The following is a 6,788-nucleotide window of genomic DNA, read 5'->3' on the forward strand; positions in this document are numbered from 1 at the left end:
GCCGAAAACTTGGGCGGCCGGCCCCAGATCGAATTATTTGCCTTTAACAAATATACGTTATTTTAATATTAATAGTGTATGATACTCTTATAATACGTACTCCTGTGTCAGCCGGACGGCCGGGACCTAGAAGACTTTGTGAATAATAGCTATTTTATTCAGTTCAAGAAATAATTGACGACGCTTGAAAGAATTTCAGCACAAAGCAACGTACAGACCGGCCGGGACCTAGAACACTTTTGTTTTCCTTTTTGCAAGTGATCGACCATGCAAAGGCAATAAGGCGAGGCGGTCGAGCTTCAGCACACAATAAGCAAGCATAGCATGGCGGTCGTCCTGCTCTTCCTAAGCCTTAGCATCCTCCTTGTGTCGGCAGCGGCAACGGGGCAGCTCTGCGGCAGCGGCGGCAACTACACGGCCAACAGCACCTACCAGTCCAACCTTGCCGCCGTCGCCGCCACCCTCCCCAACAAGGCGTCTTCCTCCTCGCAACTGTTTGCCACCGCGACCGCCGGCCAAGCCTCCGACGTGGTGTACGCGCTCGCGCTCTGCCGTGGCGACACGGTGAACGCCGCGGCCTGCAGGGACTGCCTCGCCGCCTCGTTCCGGGAAGCGCAGCGGGCGTGCCCGTTCCAGCAGGGCGCCACCGTCTACTACGACGGCGGCGAGCAGCAGCAGCAACAACAGCAGACGTGCGTCCTCGGCTTCTCCAGCGACGACCTCCTCGTCCCCAGCATCACCGAGAACGAGACGCTGTTCCAGTCATTCCAAAATGACAGCTTCTTCGGCGACCCTGGCACCGTCACTCCGGACGTCCACGACCTGCTCACGAGGACGGCCCAGGACGCGGCCGCCGCAGAGAGGCGGTACGCCACCGCGGTCATGGACTCCGTTAGCACTGTTACCCGGACGCTCTACTCTCTGGCTCAGTGCACGCCGGATCTGCCCACTGGGGACTGCCTGGCGTGCCTCCAGCGGATCATCGCCATGGTCAACACCACCACGGCGGTGCGCCTGGGTGGACAGATCCTCGTGCTGCGCTGCAACATCAGGTTCGACGTGAATCTGTTCTACCAGGGCCAACCCATGCGGCGGGTCACTCCATCATCCATCGCTCTGGTGCCGACCACCACCACCACTACTACAGGAAAGAGTATGTGATCAGTGATCGACCACCAATTCACTTCAATTTGGGTGTTCAAACAATTGAAGTTATAATTTGGTTGACATGGTTTCTCTTATCATAATTTATTGATGTTTATTTATTTTCCCTTAGAAGAATTCTTGATTTTTAATTCTTAAGGAAAAGGAATCAAACCATGGGTAATTGCCATATCTGTAGCTGCTCCAGTAGCACTTATCGCATTCTGCTTCATCGTTTGCTATCCTCGGCTCAGAAGAAGGCACAGAAAAGGTTAGTAAACTAGTTACTGAAATGCTGCTCATCAGAGAAATATATTATATCTAGATCGCAGTGTAGCCGATGCGGGGAAAAACCCGATCTACTCCCACCTTGTGTATAATCTGATTCAGATGAGCTGTCTAGAATCAATCATACACGAGATGTGCCAGCATACCAGCGCCTCCAACAAAAATTACTAGTTGAATCTTTCCACAACATACCAACGCCTCCAACAAAAGTTATCTGAATCTGCAAATTAATAGCACTAGATGAATTTTGATGTGCACACATAACACATCTGCTGATTGCACACATAGGATTACTAGCTAGTAGGGGATTCCTACTATAGTAGCTATTAGGTAGAAAATTAACAAACTGATGCATAAGACCTACCATGGCAGGGGCTGTTCTCCATGATTTGCGTCGTTTCAGGTGAAATCCCAGGAAAGACACGCCTGTGAGCTTAAAAAAAGGAATCTGTTCAACTAATTTTCAAATCCAAGGCATGTAAAAAAATCAATCTGTTAATAGCTAAGCGGGTTTATTGGTTGCAACTCGTTAGGTGGCGCGCATGGTACGATATGGATCGACGGTGGCAAAAAGTCATAATTACATAGATTGATTATGCCGATTGTCAATTTTTCAGGTCAGGTGAGATTGCGAGAAAAGCGGCACACCCACGAGTCGCAAGGAGGAGATGAACATGTTTGGAAATGGAAGCAGAGTTCTCTGAGTTTTCGATCTTCGATTTTCATCAAATATTAGAGGCCACAAGTAACTTTTCTGAAGAAAATAAACTTGGCAAAGGTGGATTTGGCCCTGTTTATAAGGTGCATTTGTAACACCCTTCTATAGCCCTCGTTTTGTAACCAATGCAAAAGTACGTTATGTCTGTCAAATTTTGATCATACATTCTGAAGGATCAAAGAAAAAAAATACTAGAATGCCAAGATAGCCTCGTCATAGTATATGAACTATAATTAAGATACAATATTGATCCAAAGTTAGGTTAATTTGCTTTTACTCATTATGTGGAACTGGTATGCAATAACTTGTGCATCATAAAGCAACTTGATTGCGGCATAATACTAACATCTAACTTTTTTCCTAGGGCCACTTTCCCGATGGAACTGAAATTGCAGTAAAGAGACTTGATTCACATTCCGGACAAGGTTTGATGGAGTTCAAAAATGAAGTTGAGCTCATAGCCAAACTTCAACACATGAATTTGGTTAGGCTCTTGGGATGCTGCTCTCAAGCAGAGGAGAAAATATTGGTCTATGAATACTTGCCAAACAAAAGCTTGGACTTCTTCATCTTTGGTACATATTAATTTGCACTTCTAGGTTCATAAGCTAGATACTGAGCATAAGGAATGGCTAACAATATAAGTATATTCTTTTGAGAAGCCTTATGTGTATAATTGCACTTCCTTTATTATTGCGCTTTCCAACTTTTGATTGTTATTTTTACATTTTTTTATCTCTATCATACTAACATTTCGTTCATGTGCAGATAATAATAGAAAAGCTTTAATTGATTTGAACAAACGTCTTGAAATAATTGAAGGAATAGCAGAAGGACTTCTTTACCTACATATGCACTCTCGGTTGTGTGTCATACATCGAGACCTTAAACCAAGCAACATTCTCTTGGACAACGAAATGAATCCTAAAATTTCAGACTTTGGACTAGCAAAAATATTTAGCTCTAATGCCGAAGGAATCATTACAAGAAGAGTGGCTGGTACATAGTAAGTTTTGTATCAGTTAGTCCATTTTTAAACATTTATATTACAGGTCAACCATACAATAATTGCACATATAACATTATTTTATCATTTTAGTGGCTACATGGCTCCCGAGTATGCTTCACAGGGCATCTTTTCCATCAAATCCGACGTATTCAGCTTTGGTGTTCTAACTCTCGAGATCCTTAGTGGCAAAAGGAATTCTGGAAGCCATCAATGTGGAGATTTCATCTATCCCCTTGGATATGTCAGTTTATGGAAATCCTTATAACTTAAAAAATATTGTTTTCTTTATGTGGTGCCGTACTAACTATGTGATAAAACTTAAAATAGGCTTGGAAATTATGGAAAGAGGGAAGATGGATCGAACTTGTTGAAACCTCATTGCTTCCCAATTGTCATTTGACAGTAACGATGAGGTGTGTTAACATTGCACTGTTGTGTGTACAAGAGAATGCAATGGATCGTCCAACCATGTTGGATGTTGTTGCAATGCTAAGTAGCATGACGATGAATCTACATGAGCCTAAGCATCCAGCGTATTTCAATTTAATGGTAGGCAACGAAGAGTCATCTACAACTACTCTACCATGCAGTGTTAATGATGTAACCATATCTGCCACAACTCCTAGGTAGATCTTTTTGTGTCATCTGATTATTGCCAAGTCAATGTTGATTCAGTGCTATCATAGATGTTGTTTTGTGCATTCCATACGTGGAAGTGTAATTTATAGTGTATACCTTTTTCTCTAAACCATACTTGGAATGCTTTTTGTACGATGGACATAGCCAACCAAAACCATAGTTATGCTTGCACAAATTTTCAAATAACAATACATACTTTTGGTGGCAGTTGGAGTTATCATTCTCTCAAGCTTTCTCTGGAATATGGCAGATTGATCCATGATGTAGGAACAAGATGTTACATTAATAAATTATCCATGTACAAAGCTAAATGTTTTTCGTCTTTCTAAGACATCAAGTTAATGATTGAAGAGTGTTAGCAATTGTCCCACATCATCTTGGTAGATACATGAATGTCGGGAAGGCACGATCATCGTGATCTGGTGAGTGATGACTATGCATAGATAGGAAGAGGAGATGATGTTGTCTCCTGGTTGCTCTATTGCATCGTTGAACTGATAATATTTTGCTAGTCACTACCAGCACATGAGATGAGATATAGGTGGCGCCCCGTAGGCCTTAGGAGTCTCTTCTGCTTCGAAAACGGGTTGATATATATTTCGACTGGTATGTAGTAGTACGCTATTGCCAAAAGACGTTCTATTGCTATTGGCACAAGGATTTTTTTCTAATCACAATTTGCATAATAAGAGTTCATAGTTCAATTAATATATTAGACTAGATTTGGACTAGCATGTAGAACACAAGAATCAGTCTAGCCATCATACCACAAATCACAATTATGATCCTAGCTTTCTAAGCATTCTAATTTATTTTTTGAGAAAGGAGGTTATGCCCCTGCCTCTCCATTAGTTGACATGCACAAGCATTAGCTCTCCAATCATTCTTGTAATATCTCATCTGGCTCCCTAAATTAGTACCAAAAAAATTGAAGTAATACATAACACAGAGCGGAAAACCGATCCTTGTCAACACTGAAAAGGGAAAATGTTGAACCATCAAGGAAGATTTGTGCTTGTTAACTCCATTCTCACAACATACTGGCGACATATTGTTGCACTATTTTTGCCGCTAGCTAACTGGCAACTAAGAAGACTGATAACATGCATAGAAAATTTCTTTGGGTGATGGATATGGAAGCTCATGGATGAATGTGTGTGGTCAACTGGAGACAGATTTGCGCTCCCCAAAGGAGGGGGCGGGATATGGATCAAAGATATTTAGCTTTTCAGTAGAGCTCTCTTTTTTTTTAAAGAGGGAAATACCCTCGGACTCTGCACCGAGTGGTGCACACATCCATGAATTACTTATTTTAACATTTATGTGATCCAGTACAAATGTAGTTTAAACATAAAGGCCCCAGCGGGCAGCTCAAATGGCAATAAAGCGACAAGATGTAGAAGTATATGAGGCCTCATGCATCACAAATCCTAACAGCAGGCTGCCAACCAGGTCGGTTGAATAAATCTTGAGCTACTATCTCCCACTGGTTGCAGCCAAAGGCTGGAGGTGCCTAACTCCTCCTCCCGACAAAGTAAGGACCACATATGAATCCAACAGATAGCCCTAAATATAACCAGCAAGAAAGTTGGAATTTTGTCTAAGTGCGATCAGTACAAACAAATGGTTATTATCATCGAGGGTTAGTCACCTGAGACGTCATGTATTCATGCTGATTATAGGACGAAGCTGAAAAAACCAGTGTTGCTAATTATTATTACGTAATGAGTGATAAGGAATGTACTACTCCTCATTCATTATCCTTGTCATGGGGTGTATCAACAACCGGCCGACAACCGAGTGGAATGCGGAAATATTTCACTCATGCACCATGGTTGGATTGTCATGACCGGGCAATCCAACAGCCGGGTCGATAGAAAGGCCGACCACAGCCCCCATGGTACATGACCTGAACCATCCGAACCAAGGACCCCCACTCGAAACAACTGATGCAACACGAGCACATCCGGGCATAGTCTACCCATTGAGGAAAAAAATCCATCAAATGGTTCGTTTAACTTCCGGCCTGCAATTGGTCTATGCGCCAATTGGTGCAACGGATCATCTAATATAATGTTACCAGGGAGCTCCTCCTTGTAACAAATCTTTTTTAAGTTTATTTACAATGCATGGGTGCTTGAGTCAAGATGTCAAGTCAAAATCGCAGTTGCTGGTATATTTATGGGTGACTGATGACGACATATTCATGTATCCCAAAGATGAAACCATGACGACGAGAAAGACCATTTAAATAATCGATATTTCGTGTGTCTGAAACCATATACAAGGTACGTGTGGACTGTAGGGCTAACTGCCGGTGCAAAACAAGACATAGTAACTGACGGTGATTAAACAATCGATGCTGAGATCCCGGTCTAAGTAACTGGCAGTGAATCACAAATATATAATGGCACTGAGTTGGTCATCTGGCGGAAGAACAACAAGAACAGGCTAGCTAGTCAGGTCAACTTGAAAAACACTTTACTTGGCGAGACTGGAACCATAATATGTTAACTGTGAACAACTGGCCGGCCGATGTGAATCAACTGAAATAACAAGACCCAGTCTGCATTAATTGATGCAATGGATTCTAGTCCAAGTAACTGACGCCGAGTTGCAAATATATATAAGGTCACTGAGTTCACATATTCAATTCGGTGCTTAGGCTCATCTGCACCAAGTGAACAATAAAGTAAAAGAAATATCAGGAAAATTCCAAAAAATCTGAATTTCTTTTTTGATGCAGGACTCAGTAGGCTAGGTGCATACAAAACTTTGTGTCTAAATGACATTTGAGGGGCTCGTGCAAAAAAGTCAAAATGAGCTCCAAATATTATTGTTTTCAAAAGTTTCTCAGATGCTCGAAATTTATCTTTTTTGCCGAGAGCTACTAGAATCTCCAAACCCTACAAAATTTGGCACGGACTTCACCCACATGAGAATCTCGCATCACAAAAAAATGGAATTTTTTGAATTCCTTTACTATTTTTA

General features: G+C 42.2%; 1 pseudogene; it reads left to right on the plus strand.

The window, feature by feature from the left end:
• Positions 1 to 324: 324 nt before the first annotated feature.
• On the plus strand, positions 325 to 3,788 carry LOC119346630 (annotated as a pseudogene).
• The last annotated feature ends 3,000 nt before the right edge of the window (positions 3,789 to 6,788 follow it).

The sequence above is a fragment of the Triticum dicoccoides genome, unplaced genomic scaffold (assembly GCF_002162155.2).
Source record: "Triticum dicoccoides isolate Atlit2015 ecotype Zavitan unplaced genomic scaffold, WEW_v2.0 scaffold45325, whole genome shotgun sequence".
Taxonomy (NCBI): Eukaryota; Viridiplantae; Streptophyta; class Magnoliopsida; order Poales; family Poaceae; genus Triticum; species Triticum dicoccoides.